Source organism: Lissotriton helveticus, chromosome 9 (genome assembly GCF_964261635.1).
Source record: "Lissotriton helveticus chromosome 9, aLisHel1.1, whole genome shotgun sequence".
NCBI lineage: Eukaryota > Metazoa > Chordata > Amphibia > Caudata > Salamandridae > Lissotriton > Lissotriton helveticus.
This window is the reverse complement of record NC_136070.1, coordinates 553,583,994-553,603,681: the sequence shown is the minus strand read 5'-3', so window position 1 is coordinate 553,603,681 and position 19,688 is coordinate 553,583,994. Positions and strand designations below refer to the sequence as shown.

The 19,688-nt window shown below is 49.2% G+C and overlaps 1 protein-coding gene across 2 annotated transcripts in view; it reads right to left on the bottom strand.

Annotated features, from left to right (window-relative positions):
• The window catches only part of LOC144781546 (solute carrier family 22 member 6-A-like), a 451,615-nt gene that overhangs the window by 212,654 nt on the left and 219,273 nt on the right, over positions 1 to 19,688 (bottom strand). The window lies entirely within an intron of this gene.

Sequence of the window (19,688 nt, the reverse complement as noted above, 5' to 3'; positions counted from 1 at the left end):
GATAAATGTAGCAATCTTAAAATCTGGCATGAATCCAGCCCTTTAAGACCTACTTTGAAGAACCTTGATCTACAGCACAGGTAAGAAGGTGTAAAGTAGCTATTGTATAGAGTAATTTGGGCTAACCATTTCTCCTGTTGAACTTCTTGCCAATGCCAGGGTGAATCCATTGGGCCTGATGCCAGGGTACTTTTATGATGGAGGAGAGTCTCATTAAGCCCATTGGTTGTAAAACCCTTGGGGTGTGGAGTCTGTGTTCAGTGTATGTACATCTCTTAATAAGTGCAAAATTATATATATATAGTGACGAATAAATGAGAATAAAGGTATACAGCACCTATTTATTCTGTTCTTATTTTTTCCAGAGCCATGGGCGAACGGGTAATTCCCCAGTGAGGGAGTAGCCTTGAGGAAGTTATGACTACAGGCGCCCCTCCATCCCCGATTTGGACTCATGAGGCCTGACTAGGGTTTTTCTATAGAAATTTTGAAAAAATAAGAACAGACCAAATAGGTGCTGTATACCTTTATCCTCAATTATTTTTCACTATATTTGTAATTTTGCATTTATTAAGAGATCAGATGACTGTAGGAGTGGTAACAGGGAGTAACCCCCTTAGGTCCTGAAGAAAAGCCTTGGGGTAGCGCTTGAAACTAGCTGACTAGGGAAATGTTGGGTCATATCAAGACAATAGTTACAGCTACTCTCTTTAGAACGAATCTAGATGAGATCAATAAAACCACTCGAGATTATAAGGAGACTTTGCTTACTAGCAAGATTACTAAATTTAAGAAAGACTTGGAAAAATGCGCCCCAAAGTAAGTGTACTTGTATACAAGTGACTCATGCCAACCCCCAGTCTTTAACAGGGGATGTAGACGCTATGGGTCTAACTATTCCTCCTCTGACAGGGAAGAAGGACCCAGTGACTCTGAGCAGAGTACAGACGCAACACGCCAGAGACAATGGAAATGAGGCAATGGAGCGTGGCGGGGACCACGAGGTGCACCCCAGTAGAACTAGTGGTGGCCTCCTGCACGATGGGGCTACCCTCCGTATCCAACATTCGGTCCCGGACCTCAGGTCCCCCTGATGGGGTACCCACAACAACAAGGTCTTTTGCAGCCTTTTTTAGGACAGGGTCGCGGTTGCTCACAAGGAAGAAGACGGTCTCAACAACAGGTCCACTGGAGCCCACCGACGTCTCCCCCGAGCACCAGGAGCATGACAAAGATACAACGAGCAGGTACAAGCACAGATCCAGTATTGTAGTCAATTTAAGTATGTAACCCATGACGCCCGACGAATCTGCTGTCTTAGAACGTGGCCTTGGTTTTGTTCCTACAAATTGTGTAGACCCTTTTAAAGTACAACAAGGGGTCGACCAATTTTTCAGGAAAATCAGGCTTCACTTTTTCTTTGCGGATAAGACTCTCAATGATACTGACCAAGAAATCACTAATACCAACCTACGCCTCAAGTCTACCTTCAATCCGCGTATTGGCATGGTGCCGGGTGAAGTAGCCACTTTTGAAAAAGCCGTTCTAAAGGATCTTGCAGCGAATACATCCACACCAACCAAGACTTTCCAGAACATTTCAAAGCAGTTAGCTCTGTGTACTCTAAAGAATTACAGGTCTATCTCTATAAAACTGGCAGAGAAAGGTGGTGCCATTGTCCTTATTTACACCACAGCTTACAGAACCGAATGTCTATGCCAGTTCGGTGTGGCGACTTCCTACTTCCCACTGCACCAAGATCCCACAGAGAGACTATCAGCTTCCATCACCACAATCGCTAGAGAGGCAGTTGATGAGGGTTGGTTTACACAAAGGGAAGCCGACTTTCTCGAACCCAAAGATCCGGTCACTCCCTATTTTTATGTCCTCTCCATAATTCACAAACCACAAAAATCACCACATGGAAGACCTATTATTTCAGGTATCAGCTCAGTGTTAGAGCCATTATCTCAGTTTGGTGATATTGTTCTACGTCCCCTAGTCCAAAAGATGACTACATTTTTACAAGATACCAAAGTTGTCCTTAGGTAACTCAGATGATTAGAATTCGATCCTGATACTGACTACCTGGTATCCTTTGATGTTGAGTCACTGTACAGGTGCATCCCTCAAGACCAGACTCTGGCCACGATTGAACACCTCCTGGCTCTCCACCCTCAGGACACCATTACTCCCCTCCCATTCATTGTGAGATGTGCCACTATGGCCATGAAACAAAACTTCTTTCTTTTTGAAACTCAGCTGTATCTCCAAGTGTCTGGGACTTCTATGGGGAGTACATTTGCACTTTGTCTAGCGAATCTCCTTATGTACATATTTGAGGAAAATGTCATCTTATCACCCAACATTCCTTTTTCAGCTCACATTCTTTTTGGAAAAGATATATTGAAGACATCTTGGTGATATGGAGAGGGGGCGTGACCACCATTCGCAGTTTCCACAACTGTCTCAATACTGTCAATGAACATCTTAATTATCCTTGTGAATTCAGCAAAGATAAGCTTGCTTTCTTGGATCATTCTATCTATCCATCAGATGGAAGGTTAGAGACTGAACTTTATGCAAAACCTATGGCCTGAAATGCTCTGCTCCACTATGGGAGCTACCATTCAAGGTCACTCCATGAGAATCTCCCTTTTGGCCAATTTCTAAGGGTACGATGCAATTGTTCAAGTACTGACAAGTTTAAAGAACATGCCCAGATCCTTAGGAATAACCTCATCGACAGACATTATCCAAAGGCTTTGGTAAAGAAATCTTCTAAACAAGTATTTAATAACAACCAAGATGCTCGACTGGACAATGTACCTACAGAACCAACTCAATCTCGATTAGTATATGTTAATACCTTCAGTACTCTTTCGAATGCAGTTAAAAAGTCTGTCCTAAAGAACTGGCAGATTCTTAATAAAGGCCAACTAACTCTTCAGAAACCCCTTTTTGCTTTTAAGCCCAGTGGCAGTCTCAAGGACACTCTAATGCACACAAGACCCCGCCTACAAGGCACTCAAAAACAAGGCACTTTATGTAATTTGCAATCCTTCCAGGGCCATTACCCCTGTGGGATATGCTCTGTTTTTACTCAGACATATGCCACAAAAATAATAGGCATTGGCACAAATAGACCATGGGAACTGAAACATCACACAAACTTTAAAAGCGAACGTGTCATCTATCTCATCATGTGCCACTGTGGCTTAAGATATGTAGGGATGACAACACGTAAGGTACGCAAATGCATACAAGAGCATAAAAGCACCATCAGATGTGCAAAACAGACCGCACGCCTTACCAGATATTTTCTTGAGATGCAACACCAGGCGGATTCCTTGTCCTGGATAGTCTTAGACAAACCCAACTTAGCTGCCACCACACCTGATCTTACTTTGAAATTGCTCTGAGTTGAGCAGCGTTGGGTGTTTAGGTTGATCACTGCTGATGTGGGACTCAATGATAATATTCCCTGGCTGGCTCTGTCATGAACAAACAGTTTGACTTTGTATCATTGAGGCACCCCCTCTTCTTAATGTTCTTTTCCAAGGAACGGTAAGGCCCCCTTCTTCTGTCTCCAACCTGGGCCCACTGTTGGTGCGACCAAGGTCTCTGGACAGCGCTTTGTCCTCTTTTGTTCGGGAAGACAATGGCAATGTCCCTTGGGCTGTGCACGAGCCTGCCCGCTATGCAGAACTTCACTTCATAACGCTACTATAGAAGGCTGATGGTACATTTTACCACGCCTCTACGCAGTGCTAGGTTTTCCCCCTTTTTTTCCTCCCTCCTTTTCTTCCCCCCTCCCAACTTTCCCCTTTCCCCTCTCCCCCTTCCCCACCCACAAATCCCCACCCCCCCTTTTTTCTTGTGCCGGCCAAATTCAGCCAGCTCCAGCCCTTGACTGCTTACTTGTTAAATTCCAGGTGCTGCCTTGGGCTACACTGTTTTTCAACTAGGGCATTCCATCTCCCTGTTTCACAACAGGTTTTTATTGATTGAAATTAGGCAGAGCAATAACGTGGCACCCCACAGTCAGGAGAAACCACCAGACATTTTGATACAATTAACATCATAAGGCCAGAGTCCAATCAAGAGTGAATATCAAATATGAACTAAATGAAAGTCCCCTTCCTCCTCCTCCCCCTACCCCCCGAACTCCCACCACCCAAGTTCCACAACCTCCCCGTTCCCTCCCTAACCCTGTGCACGTGCGTAGAAAAAGCATCAGTGCTTGGTCGTGATGTGGCAGATCCGGCGTATTTCACAGGCCTAATCAAAGTTGTATGTCTAGGGGCCTTCCTCAGGGTCTGCTGGGGGGTCTAGCGGCAATTCCCTATAATCAGCCCACCTCTTCCATATTTTAAAGTGCTTGCGGGGGCATCCTCGTGCTTCAAACACCGGACGTTCTAGACCCATACAAAAGTCCAATCCAGCTCTCCATGCACACAGGGGGGGGGGCCTCTCATCCTTCCAAGCGCGGGCTAGATCTCGTTTAGCCAACACTAGCCCCAAAAGCAACAAGTGGCGTTTATATATGTTCCCACCAACCCCTTCAAGGATGTGGAGTAGTCCGAGGCGATGAGTACACGGAAGGTCCCATCCCAGCACTTCTGATAGGCAGGCCCACACACCCCTCCAGAAACCAGCTATCCTAGGACATGACCATACCGTATGGAGCAGTGTACCTACTGCTGCCCCACAACGTAGACACTCCGGTGATCTAATTAGTCCCGCCCGCCACAACCACTCACGGGTAAAGTAGGCCCTATGGAGAATTTTGTATTGAATTAACCTGAGCCGTATTGCAATGGCAGTTCCCCGCGGGGACTCTAGGGCCTCCCTCCAATCATCTTCATCCATGGGGCCAATGTCAGCCTCCCAGGCCGTCCGCAGGGGAAGAAGGGTAGAGGAACAGTGGGTGACCAGCGTCTGGTAAATTCGAGAGACCTTTTTATCTCCAAGGTCGCCCATGAAGACCTTTGCCTCAATCGGGCTAAATTCAGAGAGGAAGTCCAGATTGGCAATGCTAGGCGTCAGTGCATGTCTAAATTGCAGATAACGAAAAAACTGGGTCTTGGGCATGTGGAATTCCGCGCTGAGCTCCTGGAACGATTTGAGTGTAGTCCCTGACATTACATGTCCCAGCAACGAGATCCCGATTACGTCCCAACCTTCGAATCCTGACAGCGAGGCAAGTTCGGGGAGACGTCCATTATGCCACAGCGGTGTTTCTGCAGTTAACCTGCCCCAGCAGCCCATACGACGTAGCGCCTGCCGCCACACAGCAAAGACCGTCCTCGTAACACTGGGCAATGTCCGCCGCAGGCGGGCCGAGTAGAGGATCGTGTGGAGTGTATTGTCGCCCATCAGTGCGCGCTCCAGAGCATAAGCCGGATCGCTACTATCGCTGTACCACCAATCATTTAAGACGAGCAAGTGAGAGGCCTGATAGTAGGATAGAAGGTCTTAGTAGGTAGATAGAAAGCACGTACGCAGCGCCAGCCTGGCAGCCCCCCCAGCCCACAGGAAGTGTCCTAAGACAGAGTTGACCTGCCGAAACCACCGAGTTGCAATGGGATGGGGATAATTCTGCAGCTGATAAAGGAGGCATGGAAGCGCCACCATTTTGAAGATCGCAGACCTACCAAAAATAGTAAGGGGCATCCGAGACCACGTTTTCACGTCTGCTTGAACTCGCTCCCAAACAGGCATTATGTTACGTTCCCAGGAAAGGGTCACCGTTTCCGACAGGAACACCCCCAGATATTTCAAACCGCCGGCAGCTACCTGCAGTCCCGATGTCCAGGGGTCCGTCACTGCATCTCCCCCAAGGACCCATAGAGTGGATTTGTGCTGGTTCAGGTAAAGGCCCGAGACCTCTCCAAAAACCCGCATTATCTCCAACACCCGCGGCCCGAGCGTCGCAGGTCAGTGAGAAAAAATAGGACGTCATCTGCGTACAGCGCAATTCTATCAGATAGGTCCCCAGTCCACACAAAGCCTCGCATCTGTGCATCTATGCGCACCCAGGCGGCCAGAGGCTCCATAGCGAGGGCGAACAAGTAGGGGGATAGAGGACACCCCTGACGGGTCCCCCGTCCAATGCGGAATGTCTCGGACACCGCCCCCGCGACTCGAACCGCAGCCGTGATGTCGGTATAGAGTAGTTTGATATATGACAGGAATGTTGGGCCTAGATTGAGGCGGGATAGAAGCGCAAATAGGTACGTCCAGCTCACTGAATCAAAGGCCTTGTTTATATCAGCGAGCAACAAAGCCGCCTGTTCCCCCGAGGCCCCCATGGCATCTACCGCGGCCTGTGCACGCCGGATGTTATGGCGCGTCGCCCTGCGAGGCATAAAACCAGCCTGGTCTGGGTGGACCAGGTCCGTTATGTAAGGGAGCAATCGATTCGCCAGGGCCTTTGCCAGTATTTTGGCCTCCACATTAAGCAAGGAGATGGGACGATAGGAGTCATGTCTATCGGGGTTCTACCTGGTTTCTGAAAGACCACTACTTCGGCATGGCGCCAGTCTGGAGGCAGCCTGCCCCGTGTACGCGCAGTCTCAAGTGCACGACTAGAGTGGACTCCAAGTTGTACGTGAAATTTCTTGTAGAACTCACATGGGTAGCCGCTCGGCCCGGGGGCCTTCCCTACATTGAGCTGTTCCAGGGCTTCTCCCAGTTCCTCCACCGTGAGGGGAGCATCGAGGGCCCTTTAGGTCTCATCCGAGACCGTTTTAGGCGGCAAATCATCTATGAATTTAGCCACTGCGTCAGCAGGTAAGCAGTCGCACGGGGCATATTGCGTCGTGAAGTAGCTAGCAAAGCTCGCCGCTAGTTCGGTCGGGTCAGTAATGACCACCCCGTCGGCATCAGTAAGACCCGGCAGCATAATGGGTTGAAGATTACGTTGACAAAGTCTATGGAGCAGTGTGCTTGATTTATCTCCCCATTGATAAATTCTGCTCCGCGTGGCCAGCCACGCCTGTTTAGCCTCATCCATTAAGACCGATGCATATGTTTGCTGCGCCTGGAGAAGCAAGTGTATCACTACTTCATCACCTCCGCCCCGACTCTGCTGCTCCAGCGTTTCTACTAGTGCAGCCGCCGCCGTGATAGTCTCTCGACGCCCGGGACGAGCCGCAGTACACCACGCAATGTCCACTCCCCGTATAGTGGGCTTCAAGGCCTCCCACACCACCTCTGCGTCAACCTCCTCTGTCAGGTTTTCTCGCCAATAATGATCTATTGCCTCCCGGAGATGTCGGACATAACCGGGCTGTTGGAGATGCCACGAGGACATCCTCCACCGGAAGGGTTGACGTTTTCTAAGGAGCTCTACTTTCACCGATACCGGAGAGTGATCTGAGAGTCCCCTTGGCAAGATCTCTGCCGCTCTCACTCTGCATAAGCATACTCTGGGCACAAACACATAATCTAAGCGTGAGAAGGAACCATGTACAGCAGATACGAACGTGTACTCGCGCTCTGTGGGATGAATGTGTCTCCAGGTGTCCACCCATCCCAGGCCCTCACTCACAGCATGCAACCTAGTGGGGGGTCCCAAGCACCTCTTGGCGCCTCTGGCGATCCATACAGACATCCATCACTTCATTCCAATCCCCCCCAATCACTGACAAAGATTCCGGGATGTCTCCCCACACCGTAAACAGCCTCTCAGCTAGGGCCCACTGCAAAGGGGGGGGGGCATAGACGCTTCCAAAGACTACAGGTTCTGTGCCCACCATTCCCTTGACAAAGAGATAGCGGCCCTGCGGGTCTACCCACTGCTTTTCATGGACGTAGGCCACCCTGCGATGAATCAATATAGCAACCCCTCTGGACCCCCTGGAGAATCCAGCGTGGAAAACCTGATGATAGCCGAACCTCTGTAAACTAAGCACCTTTGATCCCATCATATGAGTTTCTTGAAGCAAGAGCACATCAGCAACCTCTCTTTTCCCCCAGCGCAAGACCGCCCCGCGTTTGACTTTATCCAGCATCCCCCTGACATTCCATGTAATTACTCGCAGGGACTCCTCAGGGAGTCGATGCATTGCCTCAGCCATAATCAAAGGGGACCCACCAAGGAGGCCTTCTACGCCAACACCACTCATTGCGCACCAATGGCAACATCTTTGTAAACAACACGTGCATTCCCCCCCATTTACCCCAAAGCCCGAACACAACAAGAAAGGCAACATCCGCTTCCTCCCAAACCCCCCAACCTCACCCCTCTTCAATCCTGCCCCTCTCAACAACTCGCGCCCCACACCCCCCTCCCCTATACCTCATGGAACTATGAAGTACCTGTCGCGGTATGGGTAGCCCCGAGCTCAAAACGGAGAGCCCAAGACCAACCATGCCAATGGATCCCAACTCCCCGATCCCAAAGTCTCATTCCCCCTCCCCTAACATCTCCCACCTTAGTAGGAGAATGGCAGCCCCTAATGGGTCATCCCCGAGCTACACTCCACAACCCAGCCCATGTTCAATAATTCAGTCTCGAATCAACGTTGAGGCATTGTTGGTGTGTTCAGTCTATTGGGCCGCAACTGCACCGTCCCCAGCCATCTGGGCCATACCACCTAACTGGGAGCACAGAGTACCTGAGGCCTTCAGTGATCTCTTCCAGATTGGTCAGAGTCTTCTGTTCTGCCGCTATCAAGCGTACCAGTGGCAGAAGCCGACCGCTTCCGTGATTTGGACCTCCGATGTCTCCTGCTCTTGGCCGTTCGGTCACCCCGCTCCTGTGATGACCCCCGTGAAGAGCCCGGGTTCAATCCCGGCTGGGCATGCGGTCTGAGTGCCACAGTTTCATCGGTCCATTTGAAGAGCTCCTCCGGTGAATCGAAGAACAGCGTTTTAGACTGGAAAATCACCCTCAGGCGAGCCGGGTACAGCAGAGAGTATTGGAGATGCAGGCCTCGCAGCTTCACCTTTGCATTCATGAAGGATTGACGCTGTTGCTGTACGAGCTTGGTATAATCCGGAAAAATCATGATCTTTCGATTCTCGTATAAAATAGCATCCCTGGTTCTTGCCTCCTTCAAAATGGCATCACGGTCGTGATAGTTCAAGAGTCTGGCTATTACTGCCCTGGGCCGTTCTCCCTCCGGCGGCCTCTGCGTCAGGGCACGATGTGCGCGTTCAACAACGAAGCAATTGGATAGAGTTCCTGGGGGCAACCAGCTCATTAGCCATTGAGTGAGAAACTGTTCCATGTTCCCCTTCTCACATCGTTCTGGAAAGCCAATGAAGCGAAGGTTGTTTCGACGCGCGCGTCCCTCCGCATCCTCCACCCTGAGTGCTAGGCCCTTCTGCGCAGATTCCATCGCCGCCATCCTCTTTTTCAGGGAACCCACGTCGTCTTCCACCACCGAGATTCTGGATTCCGCCTCTGTAATCCGCGCCACCGCATTCCGCAAGTCCTGGCGCAGCAGGGTGACATCTGCGCCCACCGCGCCTATCTTGGCATCGAGCATATCTCTGGATTGGGTGATGGCAGCCATAAGCGCAGCATTGTCCGGCCCCCCTCCTTGTACCCCTCCCGAGGGTCCGGGCCCCCCGCTTGGTCCCGTAAATTTATCAATGGTCGGCTGCTTGGTGGGGCCACCACCCCCTCCTCTGGTCATGGTCGCCAACCTCCCGAGGGCCACCAACAGCAGGCGCAGTCGCGGTCCAGCACAGGGTCCTCTATATCTTCTGTAGTCTCTGGAAGTGACCCCCTCAGCAGATCTCCCCCCGCCGCGGGGTTCAAATATCTGTATCTCCTATCCGGCACCGGTCTTCGGGCAGGCCAGGGCAAGGCCCGGGAACTACACCCCAGATGTCTGTAATCGTCGCGTCTCTCACTCCACTGATCAGTCTCCAGCACTAGCCACTATTCTCGTACAGATCAGGGACCCAGGCGGGGGGGGGGGGGGCACTCACAGTTCGCCGATAGTCTGGTCCCCCATCCACAGAGGGTCAGCAATGATGCCCCAGTCTGCTTCGTCAGGACCGCCTCCACCGATCACAGCCCTTGGGCCACCGCCGGGGCCCAGTCGAGGCAGCCACCCCCGGTGGCCTCTGGGTGGGGACCACGAAACTCGAGGCCCCGGCTGCACCAGATCCCCAAGGCCGCCGCGTCTGATCGGGCGGCCCGCTGCTGCCAGAATCTTCCCTCTTCAGGCGGGGCCCCCGGAGGGTAGTGCCGGCCCCCCCGTCCCCAGGGCAGCCAAGATATGGGGCAATCAGCGGACCGGCCGCAATGCACAAACACCCCCGGGCGGGAGGCGCCAAACTCGAGGCCCCGGCTTTCCCGTTGCGTGCTAGGCCGCTCGCCCCTCACCGTCTCCCAGTCGCGCTCGACAGAGCGGGAGCTCCGTGGACTGCACCGGAGGAGTCAGGGAACCTTCGGCAACATTTGCCTCCCTCCGGCTGTGGTGTGCTAGCTCGGGGACCAGGATAAACTTCCGGATAATGAATGGGCCGGCGGGAGCTCTAGGAAGCTACGACCGCCATCGCCGCTCGCGAAGCCACCCATCTCCCTGTTTCAACCCGCTTTTATTACATGCTTGGGTCTGTTTTTGTAAGACCGGTCTTTGGGTTCCAACTGCAGATTAACCCATGCAAGCATTACACACCCACTTCTACTGGGGCTGTATTGTTATATTTAATAGATGGTTTCAAATCCACCTTCCTGGAATTTACACCCATCTGACGCTGTCTCGCGCTGCTCATTATTATCTTTACCTTTTCCATTGGGCATTGACTGTAGGGTGTAAGTCCAGATCCGGCTATCTGACACCCCGGTCTCTGCTAGTACCAACCGCTAAATAAGGACCCCTTTTTGCCAATAATGGCACCCATACCTATTGTGATGCGGTGCTAAACCACATTTCCCAGCATCAACTGGGCTTGAACTACGCATCCCAGCTTCTCCCAGTCATTTCCGGTTTTTAGACAAATTTAAACACACCGTCACCAGCTCTTCTGAGTACCTACCGGCTTGGACACCTGCCCTGGGCTCACTTTTTCCGCCTCAGGCCTGTATTTATGTATACCCTTCTTTGAGGGTTCCCTGACACAGTGCTTGCCCTCAAGCCCTTTTCTTTCAGATTTGTGGCTTGCATGGACACACTCAGCACCTTAGACCTATTGAGCGCTATTACTCCCCTTATTTTTATCTTAGCTGGGTGTTTCCCCATACAATCACACGGGTATGATTGGGCCCCACTTTTACAGCGTTCAACCTAGTCCAGCATAGCAATACCTGAGATATGTAACACCCATATCTACACAGGTACCCAGCCACTGCCCTGTACTATTCCTGTCTTGTGTCCTTTTTCCTCCTTTCCCGGTCCCTTCCCCCCCTATTCACCCCCCTTTCATTTTTATTTTGTATAACCTTGACTCCACCACCTTTCTCTCCCATGTTGGTTGGCATGTGTAGCTACGGCTAATTTAGCCCTGGACAGAAGTGGTAACATGTTTACCTTACATGGGTAACTGCCTCTTCTCCTGCCACTGCCGCAGTTTGGATTTGGTATAAACCAAGGGGCAGATTTATGTCGGACTTGCGCCGCGTTTACGCCGCCGTTGCGTCACGCAATGGCGCAGAAACGTGGCGCATCCCTGCGACCTATTTACAACGTGACGCATCTAGGCAGATGCGTCAAGTTGTAAATCCCTGCGCCACATGAAACCTGCGTCAGGTTTCATGTGGGCGTTCTGTCGCAGGGTGGGCGTTCCCTCGTAGGAAAGCCCCGTAAAACTGACGCAGTGAACTCTACAAGATTTCACTGAGTCAGTTTTACGATGCTGCTGGGTCAAATCCTTACGCCTGCTTGAAGTAGGCGTAAGGAGTGACGCACCACGTTATGTATGGGTGGCCTCTGTACATTGCAGGAGTTGCATCGCACTTGCGACGCTACTCCAGCAATGCGCCGCCCGTACACCACAAGATGCGTCACGCATCTGCCCTTCCTTGCACCATGGTGCGCCGCATTGTAAATGCGGCGCATCTGTGGTGCCGCAAGGAGGGAATTGCGTGACGCATCAGTTCTGGCGCATCCCTGCTGATTTGCAGAGATGCGCCAGAACTCATAAATCTGCCCCTAAGTTCTTGTATTCTCTTTTTTTCTTTTTTCTAGGTCCCATCAGTGAGGCCTACTGGACACTATCATTCTGGTTCAGTACAGTATACCGAGGCACCTTTTAAATCACATATTTTGTTGTGCACTTTACACTAGTTGCAGCAGCTGCTCACTGACTGATCCTGATGAAAGCCATGACACTTGGATAGGTCGTATGGCTGAAACATGTTGATCCTGCATATGTAGCTGTCTCTAATGGTGGTCAGCTTCATTACCCAGCTTATTGCTTTTCAACTCTGCCCCTAGATAGCTAGATTAAGTTTGTTATCAGCTTGCCTTGCAGGCAGTTTTAAACTCACTATCACTTCCATTTGAGCACTGCACATTCTTTATGTTTTTCATACACCACACTCACATAGGGCTTTAGTACACCCCAATTGCCCAAACTGAAAACATCCCTGAGCTCCTCCCTCGTAGAGAGGGGGTTTTAGCTCACGTTAAGTCTAGGGAGTCCATTAGGATGTAGGGCAGATCGCCACCGCCCGCATGGCGTTGGCGATCCGCCCTACATCCTTCCCGCCCGCCACCCATTTCCCCCTGCCATATTTGTATGGCGGGGGTACCGCGGCAGATGGGAATACCGTCTGCCGCTTTTCGGCCCGGGCGACAAGTCGACCAGTCAGAAAAGGGTTTAAAATTGTGGCGGTGTCTGCTAGACATCGCCATCCATATTAGCATGGGTGCGGGAACATGTGCCGCCACAGAAAGGCATGCAGAATTCGCTTATGGGGGCCCGTTGCGGGCCCCAGGGTATTGGGGGGTGGGGGGTGCACATGGGGGGTACCTACGTTACCCCCCTGCATTGTCATGGACATGGTGGCAGGCACCTCATGGTGCCTGTCACCTTGTGCATGACAATGCACACAGTGCATTCCCAGCATTGTGGTGCACGGTGCTGTGAGCACCGCCCGCCACAATGCTGGGAATGGAGGATGCCACGGTGGCTGTGGCATCCTAATCACCGGTGCGGGACCGCCGCACCACTGGCGGTCGGTCCCAGCACTGCTAGGGTGGCAGGCAGACGAAAGTCTGCCCGCCATCCTAATGGGCCCCTAGGTCTTGACACGAGGTGGCACACCTATGATGAAGCATGACACCTATGGTGTGTGAGGGGAACTATCTTAAAAAGGGATATCCCTTGTGTTGCGCTTGGTCTTTTTAGTCCACTTCCCTCTCAGTCATACGCCGTGGACCTGTGGGCTCGTTGTATGATGATGTTAATAAGTGGGGAGTGTGCCCACGTAGGTCCTTAAACCTCCTCCAGGCCCTCTTTCTGTGTGTAATTGAAACTAGTTGACCAGAGAAACGTTGGGTCATATACCCTAGGAGTATCTCACCATCTCCATATTTTAACCACATCGACTAGGGGAGTGAATAAATTAACCCTTTTCCCACTAGTCAGATATTTTTAACCCCTTTTTATATACAAAAAACCCCACTCCAATTTCATTACAAGAAGCATATGTGTATAGGACTAACATACTATTAGTGTTCCCGTGTATCCATTGGTCGCAGCACGCCCCTTTCCCTAGAAGGTTTGGGATGAACCTTTGATGAAGCATGCCACAAAGGGGTAACCCTGGTGGTTGAGGGTTACTTGAAAGGAAACCCTTTTTCTTCCCATTACGAGGTTGTTTTTCATGTCTATTCTCCTAGGAGTGACTCTTTTTGGTTATTTGCATATAGTTTTGAGGATGAGTCCTCTCTTTTTTCCTCTATCTCCCCCATTGTTTTTCTGATCCGAATGATATTCCAGTGGTTAATTTGTAAACAAATAAGTACCAGGGCCTATGTCAGGAGGCAGCTGCAGCTTGCACCACCCATTGCACCTGCCATCCCTGCCAAAGACTGTACCAACACAACTGATAACCATCACACTCTTACAATTGTGACAATCCAGGCTATTCCAGGCTCCCAAAGCTATAAGAATGGTTTGAGTGGCAGGTATTAGTCATGGTTAATGTATATTGAATTAATAAACAACTGTTATTGTGCTAATCTCTAAATTAGACAGACAGCACCACCATGTGGCACACTGGCATATAGCCGGAAACCACTGGCTCAAATTAGGCATTGGAATTGGCAATTTTGAAATCTAGAAAGCCCCTTGTCGTTCATCTAAATCGTTTCTTGTGCTTTCTTTGCCTCTTGTTGAGCCTTCACAGCTGCCCTAGGCATTTGAAATTCAGATGGGCAAGCTGCTTAAAGATTTTACCTATTTATTTATTTCAGAGTTTTGTAGACTGCTAAACATTTTGCCACATCACAGTGCTAGTTTAGTTTAAGGATACAGATAGGTATTGGCATCAGTGGATGGACTAAAGTGTCACCAACCAGAGTGAATATTAATCTTGGGATTTGGTTCCAGAGCAATTAGGTTCTGATAATAGCTTCTAGAGGAGATCCAATTGATGGATCTAATTTAATGCCATGTTGTGCTCAGTGCAGATGGGCAAATAGGATAACGTCGCCCACCTCCCACAGAAAGGGTGAGCAGACATTGTAATGTTGTTGTGGTCTAACAGTCAAAAGACTTTCTAAATAGGGGCTAAAATGTCTTAGCAGAACACGTGAGAGCCAAGTTTTACATAATATGCTGTGAGTTACGCTAAAACATACGTGCCAGCAGCAAGCCAGCGCAGTTGTTTTCTTCTGCTTTCTCCATTCAAACATGGTCTAGCAGATAATAGAGATACACTTGGATCATTGATTCCTGATAGGAATATTGGGAGGGGGACATTTTCTGTAAGCAGTCAGTGACCTAGTGAGCTGCTGGTTTGTGGAGTATACCACATCTTGGATAAATGTCCATTTACCCCGTGAAATTAGTCGGGTGGCGGGACACAGTGCAACAAGTAGATATTGTCCTACTGCCTATTTATTGTGTATTTTACACTACTATTGTAAATGTTTTGTAGATGTTGTATGTTGTAGATATAATTGAATGGATCATATCATATCTGATACCTGTAACCAAAGCACGTAAAACAGAAAGTTCCACAGCTAGTACAGCAATAGTCAAGGAACAGGGTGTAAAAGTAACTGATGCGATGAACAAGAATCATGACATGGTACACGACAAAGAAACACATGAGAGTGTATGAATGACATTGGTGAATTCAGAGTCTTTTGATGAAATCATATGCAGTCTATTGATGTTCAAGTTTTGCAGACAGCAACAATGCAAAAGGAAGTTGATCCTTTAGAATTTTCCAGAAGTCATGTATCCTAAATGTCAAATCTTCCAAAACTCAGATGTCATTAAAAGGATCATCTAGCCAAGCCAAAGGGTTGCAGCTATAAGAAGGTGCAGATGCTATGTACAATGATGATGTTGACAATGATTAAGAAACATAGATTGGGGTTTCTGCATGACTTTAGGAAACTGTGTCACAGAAAGTAATCAGGTGTCTCAACTCAGTTAAATGTGCAGCAGACTTAGCATAGGCCTCATTGGGGATCAGAAGCCATATGGTTGATGTTATTTCTTGATCAATTTCTTCAAGTGTCACTGACAAAGGAATACATCATTTCTGTTTAAGTTGGTTCTTATATCAGGGCGGAATCTGGTTTGTAGATTGTCTGTAACAACCCAACAAATATAGGTAAATCACAAATGTTTACCTGTAAATACTGGTTTGCTTTAGGAGCTGTGACATATTTGCAAAACTATAAGAAATAAAAAAAGGCTTATTTAGTAAACGTTTTGCCCAAACATCGAGCCAGCTGAAATCTGCAATGACAGTTTGAAATACAATAGGTTGTCATCTTTGAGAAAAGGAAGAGTATTAATAAGCCGTAAACAGTCAGCAGTTGTGAGAATATGGCTGTTGTCACTGAACCAATAACAAAACTTATACTACTGCAAACATTTTCAAAGGTGATGGTCAGAAGGGGACGCTGCCGGCCACGTATTGCGGATTTTACCTCCCCTACCTGATTTCTGTGGTGTTCCTTCTGCCTGGACGTTGTGGGGTCCTTCCTTGTTTCCTGCTCGCTAGTGGAGGTGCGAGAGGCGAGTGGTGTGCTGTGACTCGCGAGGCCCCGGACTCCAACTCCCAGGGGGCCTCGCGGCGCGCACCATAGTGACGAGAGCAAAGGGCGACTGAGGCCCTCAAATTCCGACCGACCACTCCCGCAGCGCGGGACGCGCAAGGGCGTTCCCGGGCGAAGCCCGGGCCAAGGGCGGGCCCATTCGCGTCCGTCAGCGGCAGATAGAGGCTGGGCTGGGCCACCCCCCTGACTATCTGAAAGAGGAGTCAAAATCAGCGTGGGTCAGTGATTATGGATTTTTCTTCTTGAACTTGAACTAGAACTAGAATTGAAGAGTGCCTTACGGGCACAGTATTTTATAGTATTCTCGCATTGTTTTAGATAATTGTTAAGTTTGTCTTTCTCAAGGGGGGCTCATTTTGTATAGTAGAGGTGCCTGACAAGCCAAACGTGAAAAGATGGGGAAGCGTAAGACACAGGTAAACCGGGACGATGCATTGGGAAACATTAAAACATCTGTGACCGCGTTGGACGCATACCTGTCTAGGGCGGCCACAGCTATAGACAGGGAGATCGAGTTGGTTAACAGACGGCTATCAAGATCACCATCCACTTGTACAGGGCTGCTAATAGAGGGAGAGTCAGCCTATCCCATCATCTGTACGGGTGAACCTGAAAACCCTACCTCTACGAAGGGCACTGAGAATGGTACCTCTAACATGGTGGTGCTCTCCCCTGGCGTAGAGCCCGAGTTGGGTAGTACACCAACTTCTTTAATCCCCGTTGTTATCATATCCAACAAACAAGGGGCTGCTCAAGCCACCCAGCCAGCGCCGGTAAATAAGGACGTGGGTACAAGTTCCGTTATTAATACCCGCAGTAACACTCAGGGCTAGATGTAGGTAATTCCCATTTACAGACTCTTAAATACCGAATTTTAAATGGGTAGTCAAACTACAAAACACAAAATCAATGTCCCATGTTCCTCAGGTGGGGTAGTACAGACAGTGCCTGAGCCCTCACTAGTAGAAGTTTTTAAATCCACACTCACCAGCATATTAGAGGAGAAACTAAGGCCCAATCTTCATGAAGCTAAATAACATTGAACAGATCATAGCCGCTCAGCATAAATATATACAATCTTCGTTTCAACCTGGAGGTATAGCTGCAGTTGTACCGTGTGCCGCAACTGCCGCTGACGCCTTGAGGGAGCCTGTTATGAGGCGGGATGAGGCTTTAAGTAGACAAAACACCTGTGTCTCAAGGGTAGCGGAGCTGAGGGACAAAACCCCGGGGGGGTCAGCAAATAGATTTAACAGAGAGGACTGGAACAGTGGCCAAAGTCGTGGAAAAGATAGGAGGTTTGCACCAGGTACAAGTCAATGCTGTCCCTCATAAATTAGTAACTATTGACCTGCCCCCCCAATCAACCCCGCTGGTGGTAATCCTGGAAAATGTCCCGCCCCTCATGAATGGAGCAATAGAGGAACATGACCAGCTAAAAAATAAAGTAATGCATTGGTTGAATCGGAACACATCTGTAGGCCCTAACATCGCACCCAACATCATCATGGTTTGACGAGTTGCCTGGGTAGGAGGTTCTAGGAAACTGGGTCAGGGGGACTGCATTGTGGTGAACTTCTGCAATCCTGCATATGCCGAGAGAATTCTTGGGGAGGCCGCAGTTGGCCCCTTACATAGTGATCAAGGAATACAGGTACTACCCCTAGGATACTTTTATAGGGCAGAGAAGAGTAGGGAGTACTACCAGAACACGAAAATAAATCATGATCTTCTAATTTAGCGGTACATGGCAGGACTAGCAATCCCAGCCACTGGACAGACAGGGCTAACCCTTGGGGAGCCTTCACCCAGGGACAGAATAGATTTGAAGCCCTGTCGGGATTAAACGATTGTGACTTACTAAGTAAGAGCATGGTCCACCCAGTTCAGTTAGCCCAGCCATTTGTAAACACTGTTACAGCTCTGTCGGGTACTGAGCCTCTACCCACAGTATTAACGGAATCAACTAGTGTAACACCAACAGATTCCGCATTGGGTAAAGGGGCAACAGCTTGCAAATTGCCAGGAACTTCTATGGCTACTCCACTTCAGGACACAAATATAGTCCCTTTATTGGATCCTTTTAAGACCCATAATTTTAATGTACTATTGTGGAACATAGCTGGGTTTGCCAAAAAATGTACAGACCCAGTTTGGGTTCAGTTCATAAGCAACTTTTCTGTTATATGCCTCCAGGAGATATGGCTGGTTGATTGTAATCTCTTCCTAGAGGGGTACAAAGCCTTCTTCGTTCCCGCAATTCCTGCAGGAGAGCAAAGGGAGGCTTGGTCATCTTTACCTCACTGACCCTGAATTGTAGGATCAAGCCCATCTTGTCTACAAATAGAGACTTACAGGCCATCGTTATTGAACGAGGACATCTCAGCTTATGCCTGATCAATTTTTATAATGCATTTAACAGAGAAGAGGGTTGCAAGATAGCTGAGCTGGACAAATTTGTTAAGTGGCATTGTGGTCCCCAAAGAAATAGCATAATGATCGTGGGGGACTTTAATGTCCATCCATGTGGTGGGCGAACTGGGTTGCCTGAGGTTTAAGGGGCTACATTTCGAGCACTCTACACAAGGGGATGCCCTAAACGATATGTTCAATGATTTTGATCTTTTCTTAGCTATGAGTTTGTTACCCCCATTGAGCACACAAAACATACCGACCTTTAAAGGTCGTAATGGTGGGTCATTTATAGACCACATCTTAACTTCTACAAACTTTCATACTCACGTATTGGGTTATACAACTATGGAAAGCCCTTTTAGTGATCATAACCCCGTATGTGTTAGATTAGGTGAGAACCTACTAAAAAGTAAGGAGTCTGTGCAAGTGGTGGGAACTCTTAAGACAACCGGTGGTAGGCGACGCCTTAAATGGACCCAGGTAACACCATCCCTTTTTTACAAAAATCTACAAGAATCTTGTAAGACTGAATTCTTATACTGCCTGAACCCAGATTCTACAGCCCGGGGTACAATAAACACCTTTAAAGGAATAATTGCCAAAGTAGGGACCATGTTATCTGTCCCAGGCCAGAGCAAGATTACCGGGAACCCGAAATGGTTTGACCGCTCATGCTCTAAAGCCATCAGAGCACTAAAGGCCGCTTTAAAAAACCACTCCTAGGGACAATGCTTGGATTCGCTCCACACGTGCCAATTTTAAAAGTATAACACCTGTGTCCGAGCTGCAGCCAAGTTCACAGCACGGGAATGAGATTGTATTCACAGCACAAGAAGTGGAGGACGGTATCACTAACCTTACTTGTGAGAAGGCTCCAGGCCCTGACGGTATCCCTCCTGACCTTTTTAAATCTAACCCTTCACTGTGGGTGTCAGTATTGGTGGCTGTGTTGAACGCGGCCACAAAGGTTGGGTGCCCAGAATCTTGGGGAACCTCCACAATAGTTCCAGTCTATAAGAAGGGAGATCGTAACTGCACCATGAACTATAGACCAATCTCCCT